The 19,878-nt window shown below is 41.6% G+C and overlaps 1 long non-coding RNA gene across 1 annotated transcript in view; it reads right to left on the reverse strand.

Moving 5' to 3' along the window:
• Positions 1-19,878, reverse strand: part of LOC135451138 (uncharacterized) — a 175,282-nt gene that overhangs the window by 106,114 nt on the left and 49,290 nt on the right. Inside the window, exons 15-19 of the long non-coding RNA XR_010441228.1 lie at positions 19,491-19,560; positions 16,246-16,384; positions 11,263-11,347; positions 1,659-1,710; positions 583-812 (exon numbers count right to left, since the gene is read on the reverse strand). This is a non-coding gene — a long non-coding RNA (uncharacterized LOC135451138). The remainder of the gene's footprint in view (positions 1-582; positions 813-1,658; positions 1,711-11,262; positions 11,348-16,245; positions 16,385-19,490; positions 19,561-19,878) is intronic.

Genomic DNA, 19,878 nt, shown 5'->3' on the forward strand with positions numbered 1-19,878 from the left:
TATAATGGCCACTATAAAAGAAACAGCATTTACCAGGAGTTATAGCAAAGTACATGGTGAGACATTCACCCTCCCCTCATACGGAGGAAATAAAATGCACAAGGCATGAGACCGGAAATTGTTAGCAAACTGTCGGCATTTAAAGACAGGCATTGACCATTATATTAGTTTTAAATTGCAGGAAAATACTACACTACACAATTACAGTACTATAAACATTGAATGAAAACCAGTTAGTTTTGCTAAAGTAGGAGTATAAACAGCAGTCACTCTTATTGGTTTATTGAACATATTTTGGGGCCCATTCCAGCTGTCTTTATTAGCTCTAATGCAAATGATTTTGCACTGCTATTTTGCCAAGCTCTGGTAGCTGTACTGCTGCAAACAGAGCCTGCTGCTTTGTGTCTGCTGGAGACTTACTGACAAATATGATAAAGGATACATAAAATGAGTAACAATAGAGAACTGGCATCATACAGGAAAATGAAAACTAACAGAGGGAAATTATACTGTTAGAGTAGGAGCTGGTACAGTTTTGTGCATATAAATCAAAAGCATACAAGTTTAAAACCAGATACATACCAGGAGTTTCTCTGGTCACTCCCCAGCAGGATGGGCAGAGCTGGTCATAGCCCTTCATCTGCATCCCCTGGGCCCTGTCCACCTGCCTGGAAGGGTGAAAGATGCAGGGCTGACAGACCCCACCAAGGACTTGGGCTAGGCAAGAGCAGGAACAGTCTCATGGAGATGGGAGCAGGCTGGACCAGGACAAGTGTCTGAGAGGGAGGAGAGCTTCCGGCATGAGAGAAGGTCTGCAAAGACATAAGGAATGTGTTTTGGCCAAAGAAAGAGCTTCTGACTTCGGAGGCATTCTGCACAGCAGAGGTACAAACTCCTCTGAACAGAGCTAGGGAATGACTGAGGAATATGGCTGCAGAAATAAGTAAGTGTAAGGTAGAAAGTAAAGCAAATTAAAAGGAGAAGGCATTGATTGGGATCTGAGGAAAAGGGCCAGTCATATTTTGTGGGTGAACAGAATTGATCATGTCAGATATTTACTGTGGCTCAATTTTTAGTAAGAAGCATCAATTGACTACTTGGTGAGAAATTCCCTGAAGCAGAGGAGGCTTCAAAACCAGGATAATGTGTGGGAGAAAGAGCTGTGGGGCAACTGAGTCTGAAAATGGGATTTCCAGCACAGGAGAGCAGTGGGTGTTTTCATTACAGCACCAGCACAGGTAACAAAACATTGGATTGTCAGCTGAGAAACTTGGGGAATCTGAGTGCTGGTGCAATGGCAGTGCAAGAGCTATACCTTCATGGTGCACTTATGGGAACACCCAACTGAATATTGTGATATATTGTGAACATATCACAATATTCAATTCCTAAACAAACCCTGCCAGCAAGCATCAGAGACTGAGTGAATAGCTTGTGGGGACAAACAGAGCAGAAGTATTGTGACCAGAACTAGAGAAAATCTCAAGGAGGAAAATATATTTTTAGTTAAATACAGAACAATATAAGTGACAGTGATATCTATGGAAATGTTTTAATAGAAAAACAATAAATACTTATGGTATTAGATACAATGAGGACAAGATACCTGCAGGCTTTAGATAAAATGTAGCAACAAATCAAACTCATTTCAATCTCACCTCTCACAGCAGTTGCAGAACATGGACTGTGCCTCCTCCACATAATGGCAAACTGTTTAGGAAAAAAATTAAGTCTAGATTTCCACAGAATAAATACACCAGAATAATATTCTGCAATTCAATACCTTAAATTGGATAAACAATACCCCATGGGTAGAATCTTTAAAAGACCATTCCTGCAGAAGATGAAATCTAGAAAACAGTTTTAATTAAATCTTTCCAATGACTTCATAAAAACCCAGGCACAGCAGCAGTGCTGTGTGCAGTACCTCCACAGCAGGTCTGAGCTATACAGTCCAAAATGAAGGAGGAGTTCCATATTACCTTTTTTTTCTTTCCCCTAGGTATGCACAGAGAAACACATCATTAGCTCAAAACCAATGCACAAATGAGAGATGCGATCAGAGAATTACATCTGTTCATGGCAGCACAGAGAGCAGTGCCATGGGCCAAGGGCAGTTGCTGAGCTGTTGAGGGGAGCAGTGCTGCATCAGGTGTTTGATGCCTCTCTATTCAGAGGGAACTGCTGCCTGCTGGTGGGTGATTAGCACCAGCATTTTTTCAGAATAATGTAAGTAAAGAATGTTTTAGGTGGCACAATAACATCTACCAGGCATAGTATTTGCAGAGGGATAATGGAGCATAAAGGCCTGTGTGAAGAACCTCTGCTCCGCCCAAAGACACTGCTGGGCAAGCATCACTCTCCTCCTACAGCAAGCACTCCTCAGCACCAGGAGCCCCCGGATGAGCCCAAACCTGCATGCAGAGAACCATGTGGTCAGCTGGGAGGAGCCACAGGCACTTGAGGCCGTGTTCCTGTTGGGCAGCAAGGCAGGAGCAGGAGGGTGAGACCCACAGAGTGCCTACAGGGTCAGAGACACACAGCACAGCAGCACGAAGGCGCTCAGGATGAACAGCACCCCTTGCTTAGAGTTCAGCTGAAAACATAACCCCTCTCCTTCCCCCAGAACATTAGCACAGAATTTCTGCACCCCTGTCATACCCACAAAACACTGGCAAACACAACAGGCTGGGTAAGGGCTGACTGGCCATTTTGAGAGCACTGGAAATCAGCCTAAAGCTCTGTGCCATATGTATGGATGATGAGCTAAACCAAGAGCAGAGGATGTACTTGAGAAGAAAACAACAAACAACGAAACATTACCTTGGAGGAAAAATCTGATAAGCAGCCTAAACCAAAACAGTGCCCAGCCCCATCAAACCACAAGTTTGTTGACGATTCCCTGCCTCCTGTTATAACAGCTATGTTTATTCACATGTTGTGCTTTTTAAGCTGTACATTCAGCCAGTACAGCTCAGTGAAGCTCCCCTGCCACCACAGTACTGTAAGGCTGCAAACATGACTTCAGCAAGGTAAGATCAATTTACACACACTAAGAAAGCATTCAAAAATTAATGCAACTAATCTCCTGGTTTCACTTGACAGGAGGTAAATTATTGATCTTTGCAATATGAAAGCACAAAAAAGAACAAACTCAGAATGGCACACTTTCATGTGCACCCTTGCCTCCTCTTGTCAAACTTAAAACAGTCATATCCAAAGAGCTGCAGGGAGATTTGAGAAACACATGTTCCCCCTGTACAATTTAATCATGGTGTGAGCAAAAGGCAGGATGCTCCAAGAAGCCTGTGGTTGTATAAACAAGAGAAAGCATAACCTGAACCCATGGCACAAACCCAGGCTCACAGAAATACATGCAGAAGACTGGCAGTTTAGGCTTTTGGAGTCTTTTCTTAGTCTTTAATACGCAATTGAGGATGTACAGCTCTACAACCTGGTACAGGCCCTGATACATCACCCATGCTTCTCACTCAAGGGACAAGTCTGTTTTATTAACCAAACTTCCTTTTTCCCCATTTTCCCCCCTCTCCTGGCAGCTCTCTACACTGCAACATAAAGCAGAGCTCCTACAAAGGCACTGACAGGCTGACACACTGTGGAGTGAAAGCCTCCTGCACAGCAGCCACCCCCTCACACCTACCTGCTTTCTTCCACATAACCACCACAAAATTGTGGCATGAGAATTTCCATCCGCAATAGACAATATATAAGAGAGGAACACAAAATATCCCTACTAAGAGTCCCCAGTATTTTGCCTACTTCTTCACTGTCATCATTGTGGAAAAAGGAGCAATTCCTCCTGGACAGGTCATTGCCCCTGGACCCTAAACACACAGCATTACATCAGGCTACAGAAAGTGCTGTGATACAGGTTAACATCTGCTGATATTAGTGAAATTTTGTTACTCTTCCATTCTGTATACCATGTGCACTGATTCATTATATGGATGAAACAGATTGAATGGCCTGAGCACAGGAAAGATTTTCATTGAAGACACTGAAATTATATTTTTCTTTTTTAATTTTGTCTATTTCTTAAGCCTGAAAATTCTAGGTCACACCTAACCTTTTTGTCTAACACAGCACTGTGGCTTTCCAATGTATTTCAGTAGGAGTCTCACAGCTTCCACCAGGTACATCCCACTCTTCACAAAGCTTCTAACAGCAGGAGAAATGTTCCCAAATTTTGTGTCAAACTGCAGTTTTATTTAGCATGGCATATTCAACTGCATCTCCCAAAAATTATCCTAGTCTCTTTGCTGGAAAGCTTTTGGCCCTACCCTGCAAGGAGAAAGGTTATCCTGCATATTCTGGCTTTGAGCAAAGTTTAAGCACAGGATGATGGAGAACCCCAGTGTATTGCTATGACAAGATCCTTTTTCAAAATGCATTCAAGAGTGAATTTTGCATTCTGCTGAAACATGGCACATCACAGAGCACAGACACAATTTCATGGGCAAACCATACCACTGAGGACTTGGCTTAATATTTATCCTAATAATTTCCTGTATTTTCTCTCACTCTTGTCTCATCTCAGATGATGAATAATTTCTCTGTCTTTTCCACTGTTTTATCTCAGAGGTGCTATTGATTAGGAATAGGTCCTTTAGTCTTTCCAGTTCTACAGATCTGGTATAATTTTAATCAAGTTATTTTTTCTGCTGTATTCTGTAGTACTGCTTTCTCCTCCTGCCTTTTCACCTTCCTTTCAAAGGCTGGAAATGAGTGAGATGAAAGTTAATGGTCCTCTACTTACCCTGGTACTTCTGCTAGCTTTTAACTTCAATACTGGTGGTAGTTCACATCTAACCACTACACCATTTCTGCCTATTTTGCCTTCAACATGCTCATGTTAACCTGCAAAGATGGTTCTAAAAGGAGTTCTGCTCTAAACATCCTTAGTGACATTCCCCCTTTGTTTTAGGAGAATTTATAGCAACGTTGTTCATTATTATACTGTCAGCTCATCCCTTAGCAAAAGTTTCACTGCAGCCCCACTGGAAATACTAATATATATATATATATGTATCTTTTTTTTTTATACTGTGTTTATGTATTTACAGGAGGAATACTATAGGCCACCAAATTTTATTCTTCTCTTGTTTTGCAGCATAAAGTTTTTCTTCTTTAATCTTGATTGTGTTACTTGATTATATCCCCCTTTCCTGGTATAATCACAATCCTTCCCATCTCAATCTGCCTTTACCCTCCACTTCTTGTTACTATAGCAGTATTCACTCCTGTGAACTAGAGAGATGGAAACAGATGAAAGATAGACTTCTGTTTCCTTCTTTTTTTCTTATTATTTTATCAGAAGCTTATAATTTTCTCCAAAAATTGAGGTGTCACAGAGTACTGTTAAAGGCTGAGTAGTTTATCACATTTTCCCCTCGATGCATTACAATTCACTTGCATGCTGTCTACTTTAAGCACTTCTTAAGTATTATTTTCTATGCTCTCAACAACATTGTGAAATGACAGCAGCATCTTCAGCAGACAGGTTATCTCAGCAGCCAGTGGTTTGCACTCTCTGTGCAGCTCTGTATCAGTGATGTCCTGTGTTGTACATCCCATCCCAACCTGGATGTGCCACACTGAGCCTCACTGCAGTGCACAAAATCATGGAGAAGGGTAATTCCTATTGGGAACCCCGCCTTGTTTCCCTACAGTCAGTAAGTGCAGCAGCTCAAGAGTGCAGCATTTCAGCCACTGGGCACTCTGCCACAGAAGCTGCAGGAAGAGTCTCTTGCTCCAGACCATTCAAATCACTGCATTCCCACCACTGATGCTGTAAGCGTGGCTTCAGTGCGCGGCACTCTGCTGCAAGGACAGGGTGGGAAAATGCACCTCAACCATGTGCCCAGCAGGGATTTGTTGATTGCTATTTGCAGCAGAAAGCTGTTATTTGCTTCAGCAATCAACCACAAATTAGCATGGTCACATCATAGGCAAACTCTTGCTTACCCAAAGGTTTTACATCCTTTCTGAAAGGGAAATGGCTTGACATATGCTATTGTCCTGCTGCCCCCCAGGTACCCTTTAGACTACAGTTCATTTTAGCCAAGTGTCTTTCTGCTGGCAAGAACAAGGAAAGAAGGAAAGAATTAACAATAAGATCATATGATTATGTCCAATGATTTAGAGTTGATATTAAATCCTCAGTAGCATTAGAATCACTGTAGTTTCTGCAGTTTACATATACATGCAGGTTACCACAGACAATCCTGAATAGTACCTCTCTCTAATAAAAGCTTTATATACATTGTAGTTAGCCTTAGTATGGTAATTTAACCTGTAAAAGTTCAGAACTTCTGCTCTAGGAATTATATGAAAGCGCAAGTAACCAACTTGCATCTGGAAAATAATTTAGCACTGAAGATTTCATAATTGTTTCTAGTATCCATAAGACATAGCAAAAGAAAAGATGGCCAGGAGGAAGGCTCTCCTCATGCTTCCATTAGTTTCAGAGAACTAATATTCCAGCTCTGAGTTCCACAGAACTCAGACAAAATAATTTTGGTGTTGGTGCAAAGGGTTTGGCTTTAGAGGCTTTCTATATGGAAATGCAGGTTTTGCTCACTACAGCACTAATGAGAAGTAGAAAATTCAATAATGCATAGGTGCAATTGGGCAAAATAGTTTATTTTAGTGCCTTCTGCATGGTACAAAAACCCTCATTCTTTGCTAATCAAATACAAAAAGTAAATCTTTTGTGGTGGACTCAGGGCTACTGTCAACAGGAGAGAAGAGATCTGCCATGGCAGCTACATGTGGGGAGATGGTGCATCCTGGCAGGGACTGGAAGCACCAACTGTAGAGCTCCATCTGATGGAAACCCTCATGGAATGTCTTTAAAACCTTCACACAGGAAGGCAAGTAGGTAATACAGGTAGCTTTGCTTATGCACTTTTCAAGGGTTTGCTGCGCCAATTCCACAGAGGTTTTACTACACACAAAGACTACTTTGTGTGTAATGGTAAGAATATCCATATGAAAGCAGGTCAACCAGCAGTTGGAGGACAGCTTGGTGAATGACAGAAGGTTTTATGACATCTTTTTAATTTGATTTTTTATTTCTAAAGAAGAATTTTCTGGTGTGACAAGTACAAGCCAACTATTAACTATTAAACAAAGGGGAGAATATTTTGGTTAACAGTCTTTTACTCTCTTTTTGAATGTCAGCACATGTCCCCCTGGCAGATTCCATAAATTCAAGAGCTACCAGATGGCTGTGTAACAGCAATGCCCAAAATACACTCTAGAATTTAGAGAATCACAACAGAAGACAATGAGTGGGTCGCTAAGAAACAGGAACAACATCTACTCTCAGTCATCACTTCCATTAGGTGGACAGAGCAATTTAAAACAGTGCCAGGAATGGCACATCTCCCACCTAGAGGAGAGTGGAGCACAGCCTGCCCCAGTGCGATGCAACACAGCAACACACTGCAGATACAGTTGAAATGTACATATTTTAGAAGAGTCGATTTTAAAATCAAGGTAGTGGAAGTGAATAGAAAATGACAAGAATAATTTTCATGCAGCATTTGCCTCTGGGAATGATTTATCTCCACACACAATGCTCATCTGAGTTTTGAAACTTCTACACAGGATTTTTCTTTTTTTTTTTTAACTACGTATTTTACATATCCCCTTTTCCAAATCTATACTCAGTTTCTTTTATGATTATAGGGTTTGGGGATTTTTATTTTTTTTCTATATTCAGTTACTTTCCCACTTAAAAGCAGTGTTACAAGAAGTATCCTCAGTTACAGGTGTGCAATTCAGTCATCGGGGATATGTAGATAAAAACTATTCACAGTTTCAATTTCCCCCCCATCTAGTTAGTAGCTGCTGCACAAATTCTTGCCTGACAATGGTATTTGTATGAAAACTTAACTCCCATCAACAAGGCGTCATTGATTTAGGAAGCGTGGTCTAAGTGAATATTTATATTCTGAATTTCTGAGAAAAGAAAATGTTACCCAGGAAAAACGTAGACGCTCGCATGAAGCATTCTCTGCAAGAGGGCAGCAGAACACGACTTCAGTCAGACACCGCAGCTTTTACATAAAAGAATTTCAGAGGTGCGAACAGCAGGGCACTGAGTGCTGAGAGAGGCAGGGATCTGGGGCTGCTCTCTGTGAATAGGACAGTGCTACAGGCTGGAGCCTTCACGGTGCACAAGCACATGTTTACAAGAAGATCTCGGGCTTGTAAACAGCAGGGCTTTAAGCAAGCAGAGAAGAGTTCATGTTCCTGAGAAGAGAATGCAGCACAAAATGTCCTGCTTCTTCACAGAGTCACCCCGCTTGCAGCTGTCTAAAATTGGAGACACAGCCATTGTTCCAATGGATAATCAGGGCTAAGAGCTTTTTCAGGGCATCTCTTGACAGCCTGAGGGTTGGTACAATTCAGCACGTCAGTTTAGCTGCACTGAAAATCTGAAAAGGCCAAATTACAGGGGTTTTTTTCTGTATTGCATTACGAAGAGACAAACAATATCAACAGGATTAATTTGATGATGAGATTAAAAGCACGTTAATGCCTTTTAATGAGATCAATTGTGTTCCAAAAAAAAATAGAACTATATGAGGAGGGACTATAGGGAGCTGGTTTAATGTTTTGCAAAATTTGGTGCCCATGAAAGATTTCTTGGTAAATTTTTAAAATTCCCTTTAATCTCCATACAGTAGAGCCTGGAAGTCCATTAAGGAAAAAAATACAGTATTCCAGTTTTGAAATTAGAATGCACCACAGTAAATAATGTTCCTTCATCAGTATCTGACAGGCAATTTACAGTAACCCCACATTTCTGAGGAAACACTGCTGAGAGAGCAACACCAGAAATAGGCACACTGAGGCAGAGCCCCTGCTAACGGCAGGTACCTGCTGAAGTTCTAGAAATGTGCCCAGCACAGCACAGTTCCACTTTGCTTGAATTCACCAGAAATGGCTCTGCCTCCACTTTGCTCCAAGACACTGTCTCCAGAAAGAAAAATGGATGATTACAGAAGACACCACAACAAAATGGTTGCAACCTAAAGAAACAAAACTGTGCAACCTAGGTTCAGTAATAAAGAGGGAAAATAGTACTTGTTAAGCATGCCTCATAATCCTCAAAGTAATCATTAAGTATCACAAATTATTCAACAGCTTTCTTAATTTAATTACATAAGGTCTTCCCACAAAAATCCATGCCTTTGCAGTCCAAATCTGAATATGACATTCCAACAAGGTATCAACTAGCCCAAAAAATTACATTAAAAAGTAATTGCAAGCCAGAGCCATTTTTGTTGCCTATGGCAGTAATTTTTCTTTTCTCAGTACAACACGAGGTCTGCTGTCCATGTTATCATGAACACACTGGTTCAAAGTTTCACAAATGTTGATTCAAAGTTCAAGTAAGCGCATCCTGTTCTGTATGATTTCAGATTATTACATCATTCAGAGTTTATTTTTCTCAGAATCCACTGAGTGCTCCCTCCACACCAAGGAACCTCAGAGGACTGAGATAATAGGCTTTCTAGCACACCCACCACTCTGCAAATATATGAGTATGATTTTTTTACTGCTATGACAAGGTTAATTTTTTCACACTGACTTCTAAACTTGCAATTTGACTGCGAACTGACATTTTAATAAGGACCTAACTGCATACCCCGCTCACCAACACGTGTTCACATGTCCTACAGGTAGCAGAGCCTGGTGCACCAACACATTCCAGATTAACTGTCTGAATATACTGACTCAGCTGCACTGCAGCCACCTTATCCTTAGTAGCAACCACCATCTCTAAAAGAATTCTGACTGCTATGGACAAATGCCACAGGAGATGCTGCAGCACCTTCTCCCTCTACTTCAAAAGCCCACGGAAGCTGCCTAGTCAAGCAGAAACGCAGCTGGCAGCAAAGGCAGCTCTCTGCAGAGCCCCAGCAGAGCCCGTGCAGCTCCCCAGCCCTGCAGGGCAGCAGCTGCACCCTCCCGTCCACGCTGCCACCAGCTCAGTGCCCAGCAGCACGCACAGCGCTCCAGGAGCCATCCTGCCAAAAGCATGGTCTGCCATCTTCCTTCCTTTCTGCACCACCATAAAGTGCCTGTGCACATGGGGAGGAACAGAAAATTATTCCCCTCAAGTGCCTGGGCGGGGAGAAGACTTTATTCCGTGGCCTCAGCTCTCCATTTTATAGCTGGCTTCAAATTACTGGTTTTTAGGTAATTTCCTTCATTTCTACCAAACACATCCCATGCCCTTTTTACAGCCTATGCTCCTCTCCTCAGTCCTATACCATTCCCTCTCCTGGCTACAACTGTACCAGTGTGGTATTTTGCATCATTTTAATGCTGTATTTCTTTCTAACTATCTTGGACACCTCCTTCTTACCGCTTAGGACTGCTCCAGCCTGATGAAGGCAAACAGGATTATTCAGGATAATTAACATTTCTATAGGGCACTGACAATTGCACACAGATTTGAAACCCAGGATACAAAAGAGCAACATCAATTACAATGCTAGGAGGATTCTCATTCATTATCGTGTTTACTTGCAAACACAAAATTAGTGATGCCTGGATTAAGATTAGAAACAACATAAACTACTATCAGTCAAAAAAAAATCCTTTCAAGTGTATTTTACACAACACATGCAGTACCTCTTAAGATATGAAAAATGATGCTATCAAAGACACTCTAATGGAGGGAATCTTTTTCTCTAAGAGTAGAAATATATAGAGAGAATCCAGAAAAACGTTTATGATAATTTATTTAGATTTCTTGCTAGTAATATACATTTTAAAAGAAGAGGCATAACAAGCTGTAAACCAAAATATAATAGTTAAATAAAACTGAAAATTTCAACTTCATAATTTTGAATATTAAAAAAAGAAGTAAAAAATGGATCATAAACACAGTTTCTCTTGTTTAATAAAACTGTTTCTGAATTACAAAATTACACTTAATTGTTAGAAGCCAATTTAAAAGATAATTTTGCCATATGCCAGAGGTCATGGGATGCAGCTCGTATATGAAAGACATCAAAGTTGTACTTCAGCCCTACAAAGGATAATTTTTTCTTGGTCAAAAACCTGAAGGTGGTTGTAAGATAAAAACCCTTGCGATAATTAGTAGCATTTAGTAAGTCAGAACCAACAGGAGCCAAGTAAATTCTTTAAACAGAATTCAACCATCTTTGGAGTCACAACCACCCAACTCCAAGTCCCAGGGAAGACCCATTTACTCACTCTGAAACAGCTCTCATAACCCAGACAAATTCTTGGCTGTTGCAGCCTCCTGTCCTGCCCGTCCTGGTTTCACCTACAACCAAGGCTGAAAACAGATACATCAATTTTTATCTTTCATACAGAATAATCAGAACCATCAAAGTCTTTCTTCACTTACAAAGTCAATCCAAGGTACAAGATCCAGCTCTTTACAGCTCTTACAGCCTGAGACCATGATGTCCTTGGGTTTCCAAGACTGAGGGGATAAAAGAAGCCAAACCAAAATCAAAACCTACAAGTCATTATTTATTCTCAGTTGGTTTTTGGGTTTTTTTTTTTTGTGTCCCTGAAAATGCAAACCTGCTTGTCTCCTGATCTAAGTCTATGCAAAACCAAAAACACCAGGTCTCCAGCCTCTGCTAGCGGTCATTGACTTGCCTGTATTCATGATGTAAGTAATAACTTCTACTTTACTATATTACACTAAACATCACAAAGGTGTGACAGAGACCCTGAAGTCAATAAATACAAGGAAGGCTATAAAGGGTCTCTGCACATAAAACAGACTTTGGTTTATCAGGCTAACAAGGACCTACTCAAAGCCTCCAGAGAGTGGTTGTACAAGGGTGCCCCAAATTCTGGTCCCCCAAATGCTGGCAACAAGGCTGCAAAACACTTTGAGAGGTACTGTTTTTACAGTATGATCCTAAATTACTTTCCTCATTTTAGGACAACAACAAGAGTAACAAAAGTCATTCACTAGATGAATTTTCAAGACAAAAGGAAACAACCTAATATTTTGGTTTTGGACTTACATTTAGATGATAACAATTTTTAAGTGAATACTAACAGAAACCGAGTTCTTTCTCACCTCTTCTTGTTTACAGTCTCATAAACTGGGATACCACACTACCAGTGTCATGCAGGATGTCATTTTTTCTCTTGGCAAGTAAACATGTGAAAGAAAAGGCATTGCATTTTTAATGATAGTAACAGAGCTCGATAATGTAGTTTTTACCAGGTTCCAAAAGGACATCTTCAGGTTTCTGACATACAGTACAATGTCTTTAAGATCCATGTGCATTTTTCCACCCTGCTGAGCACAGTTTAAAATGCAGAAGCAGCATCTTTCAGTATTAGACTATTTCACAGTGCACATGAGTTCAAAACAGAAGAAATAACATTAAAAGCAGTGAAATCAATCAAATGAATTAGCTGAAAATAAAATTAGGGCATAAAACAACAGTAGGCCCAGGAATAGACAGGCTGTCTCCTCTTTTACTCTTGGGAGAGATTTCTTTTAGTATGGCTTCAGTCACTCACCCTGACATTTCCTTGGACTCCCCAGAGCCCCTTGCAAAGCTGGGTCAGGATTGAGCACTGAAGTTAGAAGATGCTTCTTAGCATTTACTTAGCAGTTAAGAAGGGAAAACAGCCACCTTCTTAAAGCACAGGGTATCTGCATTTTGTGCAAATTTTCCTAATCTTTCATCTAATATATAACTAATTTTCAAGTACTTTTGCAATTTTTTTTTAATCTCAAGACGACATTCCATCAGGACTAGCTCACATCCTTGATTCTTCCAGACTTCAGTGTTTCTCCTCTCCAGCATGCTGCCAGTACCAGACTGCTGCTTGGCTCCTGCTCCTAACTCAGTTCCCTTGATTTGAAATAATTTCTCCCTTTCTCCTCAGATATTATCTGCAATGATTGATGGTCAGGAGCTGCTCTGCTCCTACAGCAACTGGCAGCAGGCAGGGGAAGATAGGGCTGCTGCAGAGCCCCCAGCCTGATGTTTCACCTGAAATCCAACACTAGGAGCAGTGATAGCCAGACCTTGAAGACAAGCAGCAAGGGATGTCTGCTGGCAGATCTCCATTTAAAAGCAAATTCACAGTGTGAAATTGGAGAGCTCCTTCTGGGCATAAGGAAAGTTTAGGGGTTTCCCCCACTTCACCAGGGTGCACACCCCATGGGTGGGGTGAAGTGTGAATCAGAAATACATATCATATTTGCAAAATATTATACCAAAATACAGAGCATGTCACAAAAGGAAAGAAAAATGAGAAAAGAAGTGATGCTTAAAGGCAGCCCTAAAGGGAGCAAACTTCTGGGTTTTTGTAGGAGGAATGAAAGGTTATTGCTCCTACATGACAAGAATAGCATTTTTTACATTCCCCTTTCCAATAACAGCAGCTAAATTCTCATAGGATTCAATGTTTATGCTCACAAAAATCAATTTTTCCCTTTTATTAAAAAATTATGTACAGTAAATTGCCACTACAACACAATCTACATTGTTTAACATACCCTGCTTTGATTTACTGTTCCATTCATAATCTGCTGATGATTAAGCTTCTCAGAAACAATCCACTAGCCTAAGTGATATCAAGTTGTTTGTTTTTAATCTGCTGAAAATCATCCTGTAGACAGATGCATTATTGAAGAATTACATTTTAATTTATTTTCACGCAGTGCCTGTGATGGGCATTTGGATTAACAGAGTACAATAATGCTTCTTTATGCCTGTATCTATTCAAATCAGAAATTACCTGCACACACTGTCTCTGATGGTGGTCAAAAACTGTACAAAGAACTGAGAATACTGCTTCTTAATATCACACAGCCCTGCTGCTCATCAATGAGTCTTTTTCTGTTCTAATGCTTTTGTCATGTATATGAAAGTCATTATGTAGTTTAGAAAACAGGAGATGAAGTGAAAGAGGAAGATCAGGGACCTGGGATGCATTAATATTCTACCAGCGTCAAAGATATTTCCCTCGAGGGGCTCCTACAGGCCACACTGTTATTACAGTGCCTATCCATTATCTTGTGCTGTACTTGGTATTAAGACAATAATGGAGAGAATAGGATTATGTGCAGATGATAGGAAATGCGAAGGCAATTCAGCAAGATAGGAAATGAATGGAGACATGATTCTTTCCTCGAAGCTGGGAATGGTTTAGCATAGGGTAAGGGAGAAGATAAATGAAGCAAAATGAAATCTTTACAGGTTAGCTGGGGTAAAATGAGTGTTTACATAGAATCTGATGAGTTTAACCTTTTTGATACAGAATATCACAGCATCTTCCTTTAATGCAGCAGTGTATATGCCTTCAGAGGTCTGGTTTGATCTGAAAACTCACTCAACACACAGGGGGAAATGACTGGTATTAATTTGATAGAGCAGTCTTATGTAATGGAGAACCGTTTAATTTGCTCCAATAAAGGAAAAATTCTGAACCCTCCCCCTCCAGATTTCTGTATTTAAACTACAAGCTTGAAAAATTCTGCCCACTAAACAAACAGACAGAAAATAAATAAATACTTTTTTAAAAGCAATAAAGTAGGATTTAGCATAACCAAGTGAAATGTTGATCCCACACTGAAAAGGTCACATTCTCCTTTACTATTCCACACCATTCCATTTCACAAGACAGGGTCCGTGGCTATTAGCAAGTCACAAAGGCTAATAATTTTAAGAGGCCAGCAATGCATTATGATAGTGATAAACAAAGACAGGACCAGATTGTGTCATTTACAGATATTTCTGTGGCTTATGTCTGTCATATTTTTTTTAATTAGGATAAATCACACACACACAATTTGCAATAACAGCACAACAGCCAAAAGAGATCATTTTTGCTCCCTAAAGCACAACTATAATTTTATTCCTTTTAGCAGCATTTGAAGGCTTTCCTTCTGTTAGGTTAAAACCCAGCAAAGCAGATCAGCAGTGCAACCACCTAAGAGCAGGCAGCCCTCAGAGGGGTAAGGCAGCCGTGGCTGCCCTCGCTGGCATGGTGAGTGCATGGTGCAGTGTTTGGGCTGGGATGCCACCTTGCACGAGCCAAGCCAACCGAGGGTCCCCACTAACACTGCCAAGGGACAAAACGTGCCCGTGTATTCAGCAGAGCTCCCCACACAGACCAGCCACGCTGGAATTGCCTTGCCAAGCAGGGCTGGCCCTGCATCAGGCCCAGGGCCCGGCAGCGCGGCTCCATGCTGCTCTCTGCTGCTGCCTCCCGCTCAGCGCCTCTCACTCCTCCCTTTGTCTCAGCCCTGCTGTCTGCCCATGGCCACTCCAACACTGGCTTTCCCTGGCTGGTGCTGTGATGTAGTGATTGCAGTTGCCATTCCAGCTCCACACCTGACGGTCCCCTGGCTCTGTGGCCATCCCTACCGGTGACCGCCATCTGCCAGGCACAGCTCTTACACCGCTCTGACCCCACAGCAGGGCTTCCCTCCTGGGCCGTCTGTCATGATAAGATTTTTCCTCACTGCAGAGCCTTCCTGTTCTTCACACTGTCAAGCCAGACCCCAAGCAGACAAGAAAAAATCTTTATGCCCCAGAAGCACGTGCCTGTGCTTCTGCACTACATTGGCCATTACCTGGGCAATAGCAGAACAGCTGTATTTAAAAAAACCCCTGATTTCTGAGCTTTCCAACACATCCTACACTTCTTCCTAACATACTGTGCAAGGAGGCAAAGCCATCAGCAAAGCAATGAGGGAACCAGGGCCTCGTTACAACCCCTGGGCGGGCAGGGGCAGGGTGGCAGGCTCAGCGATGAGCGCAAGCTGGCTCAGAGCAGCAATGGAAACTGCAGCAGTCCAGTAAAACCAGAGCACACCTGATGCAAGGCTCTGCATCCCAGCCCAGCCAGGCTGGGGCTGTGCCTCCCTGCCAGCTGCACCCAGACCCAGCACTGCTCAACCCCTATGGCCCCAGCAGTGCAGGAACTGGGGCAGGGAGCTGCTGTGCAGATCCTGGAATGAGAAAAAAGCCTAGAAAACACTAACTTTTAGTACTGACCCATACATAACCGGTAGCCCAGAGGAAACCCTCAAACACCAAATAGCTCAGGGCTCCATAGCAATGGGCTGAGATAGCAAAACCTCCCAGCTCAAAGCAAGGAAGTCATCTTGTACCAATGACATTTATTTTACACTTTGGTCCATTTCCCCAGTATCAATATGTGTGAAGTTCAGTCCCTCCATACCTGTGTTTCACCCTGCTGTTCAGTGGGACCAGCATGAGCTGAAAGCCAAGCATTCGCAATGCAGCTAGGAATGAGGACAAGGTTTCCCCAGTGCCTTAAATCATCCTTCCTCATCAGCTTTTAGTGACAAGAAGCATTTCTGTGAAAAGTGAGAATGAGCAAATTTGGGGAATTAGGAACATACTTGGTAATTTTACACAACAGCCACTAATATGGGTAGATGTGAAGCAGCATGAGCAGAGCTAGGTGTCAGGATTGCCTCTTGCACAGGCAGGTGGGGACTGTGCTGCATGGCTTGGGGCTCTCTGCTCACCAGCTCCTATCAGACACCACTACACTCCAACCATACTGCTAGAAAACTCACCAAGAAAACTGTCTAATGAAGAGTAACAGTCAAAACAATGTTGTGTGGCTGGCCAGTTACTTAAACAGTGTTTATAACCACGTTTTAATGCTTCTTAACATAATGAACCATTATTTATATAAATGTTTAATTACGTTTTGAATTAAGCATCAATTCAGACTATCCCATAACGTATTACAGCAATGAGAAATCACAATTCATTATCTTGTCACCTTTTAATCTTAGAAATTTTTTCTAGCTTTTATAGTAGCAGAAAGGGTTAACAAGAACAGCCAATTTAATTAATCTGCTCTACTTACTTTGTACACTGCCATTTCTTTCTCAGTTGAGTACAAGCGAACTACACATTTGCACTAGAAATTACAAGTAAGTGAAGCAAATACCTTCATGAGTCATAAACTTCACCAATCTCTTACATCAATGTCTCTTGTCAGAAGTTAAAGGCAACCAATTGATAAAGTCACTTTCAAAAAAATATGGATGGATTGAGCTCATTCCAAGCTACCAGTTTCAGTAGGTTAAAGTCTGACTGCTCTGAATGACCCAGAAGGTTGCCCTAGCATGGGCTCAGACCCACTCTTAGTTTGCTGCATCACATTTTATTGTCTGGTTTAAGAAACAGCTTAGGGATTTTTCACCTGGCAAGGCTGACTAGCTAGAATAGCCTAGAGAACAGTAAGGGGAAACCCACTCCTCCAGATATTTCCACCCAAAGGCTCAGAGCTGTGCAAAGGATACCACAGTCAACTTCCCACGAGCAAATCATGCCCATGAATAGAAAGGCAGGGGTGGTCTGTGCCCCACACTACATCCAAATGCAAAATCATGTCTATAAAGGCAAAGCCACAATTCTCATAACTGATGATCTTGGGGATGGCCATGGACATGGCCCTGCTCTACTCCTCTCTGCTCCCATCTCCCTGCAGGTGACACATCAGCAGGGTAAGGGCTGGGCACCAGCTCTGCACAGATTGTCCCCATCCACCCTGTATGCCTTTTGGCCTCTGGGACACTGCTGGCAATGTCACAGTGGGACTCCTGCCCCAGCTGGAGTTGGGGTCTCCATATCTGAACAGGACTTTTCTGTTCCTCACAGCCCACTAAAAATATGGACAAAGTGTTCAAGAACTTCCCCGATGGGACTTCTGGATCACTCAGACCAGCATCAGGCTGGAAAGTCTTGGCAATCCTTCTGTTTCATTCTTAACACCAATGCATGTTCAAAATCAGTGGAATGGGGTCAAGGAAGTAGTTTAATGTTTAAAACTATAATTCAAAGCTACAATTTTTTGCTATAAGGAAACTCCAGGCTTGAAGAGGTTGTTTTCCTGCTTGCTGCCCCCAAGGAACCAAAATGCAGGCTAGACAGTCAAGGTTTATGGAGAGAAGTAATATCTTTTATGAGACCGACTATTAGAGTTGGGGGTAAAATACACAAGCAAAGCAGCCATTCTTTAGGTCTGAAACAGAGGTTTCAATCTGCAGCAAAAGCATGTTGGAGAGCTGTGGTCTGAGTTGAAGTTATTATATGATCAATTAGACATTATGAGAGGAAAGGACAATTAGCACCTCTGGAGCAGCAAATGGACACAGCACAGGGAGCCATGCCAGAGTCACTCACTCCCGTGGGACAGCAATGAGACAAACAGAGATAGCTGGACACAAGTGAAAAGTGAAAAGCTAACAGAAAGGGAATGAAAATTACAAAATTACATGGTTCCTGCTTTTCAGTATTTCCTAGAATGGGGACTTTTTGTTTGCAGGTTTCCTCTTCAGCTTGTTTTGTAAATATCAGAAAATCAGAACCTCATAAAAGATGGTTTTTCTGAAAAGCAATGTTCAGCCTCTGATAATGGTGTTTCTACACCTTCTTGAATGCCTGAAGGATTTTGTTTTGGTGTACAGGGCTCAATGAATCTCACACCATTTCCATGGACGTACCTGGTGCACTGACTGAAGCCTACTACAATACTGGTACCTACGTGAGTGTGTCCATTGCATGGAAAAATAAACTGGACTACAGAAAGACAAAACAGTACCACTACACAGATTGGAACTGTGTGCTTATAACAAAAATATCAAGCTAACTAATAGAAAGCCTTTTTTTTGTTTTCTTCTTGGCTTAGCTTTCATGGATTGACTCAATTAGAAATAATTTACCTATGACCTGCAGATTAGCTCTTCTCCTTTCCCTAATGAATTAAAAATTATTGTGGATACCACAATAATACCACAACATTCTCTGGAGGAAGAACAAAAATGCTTAGAAACTCACAGAGCAGGCAATAAAATTATTATATCAGATTACAGAAACTTTACCAAGTCTAACCTAAGGTAAGGATCCAACCTTGTTTTGTTTGATCTGGTGGACATAAAATGCCACCTTTCTGCTGACCTTAGTGGCTTCCAGCTCAGAACAGCCACCTCATTAAGGCAATTCCATCATTTCCATGCTTGTAGCTGCTATGGGCAGAGCTGTCCATAACAAATGACCTCTCCCTGTACCAGCTCCTTTACCTATCTGATACATTCAAAGAGAATTACAGGCTGCATTTAATAAAACAGCTAACAAGGACAACAAAGAAGGCATAACATGGAGACAGAGTACGGTTTACCAGAAACACACTGGCACGTGGTTTAATTTCTGCTCAGACTGTGAGGAGCTGCTGGCTGTAATGCTCAGTGAGAGCCGTCTCCTTCCACAGCAAGCACCCAGGATACTGGGGGCTCCCAGACCTGCCCAGAGACAGTTGTGGCACTAATACCTCTGTTCTCCACTCTCCCAATCACTTAAGGCTCAGTCACCCTTGCCCACCAAGATTTCAAAGGGAATGGTATCGGAGATCTAAAATCAGGCTGTATTTTGGTTGACATAACTTACCCTCCTCAGAAGGCAACATTTTCCCTGGCAGGTGATAAGCACCACCTCCCACGTTCTACTGTGGATGCTGCTAATTAAACCACAGTGAAATTTAGATAATTAGCAACCTTTTTAAAAACAGAACATTACTCATTTCAAACCGTCATCTAGACAAAATTATATTTAAGACATTTTAAAAATCTTCTATTTTTCATGCTGTCAACATTATTGTTCTGTTCTAATAGGAAAAAAAGGAAAAAAATAAACAATAAACAGGACAAATCATACAGGAACCCAAAAGCAGGGCAAGCATTCATCATCAGTGGTAGTATTTGCATTATTTGACAAAGTGAATACCACAAAGAAGTATGTTCAAGTGTGTGAAGACAGTCCCTTAGATGATAATGAT

Source organism: Zonotrichia leucophrys, chromosome 8 (genome assembly GCF_028769735.1).
Source record: "Zonotrichia leucophrys gambelii isolate GWCS_2022_RI chromosome 8, RI_Zleu_2.0, whole genome shotgun sequence".
NCBI lineage: Eukaryota > Metazoa > Chordata > Aves > Passeriformes > Passerellidae > Zonotrichia > Zonotrichia leucophrys.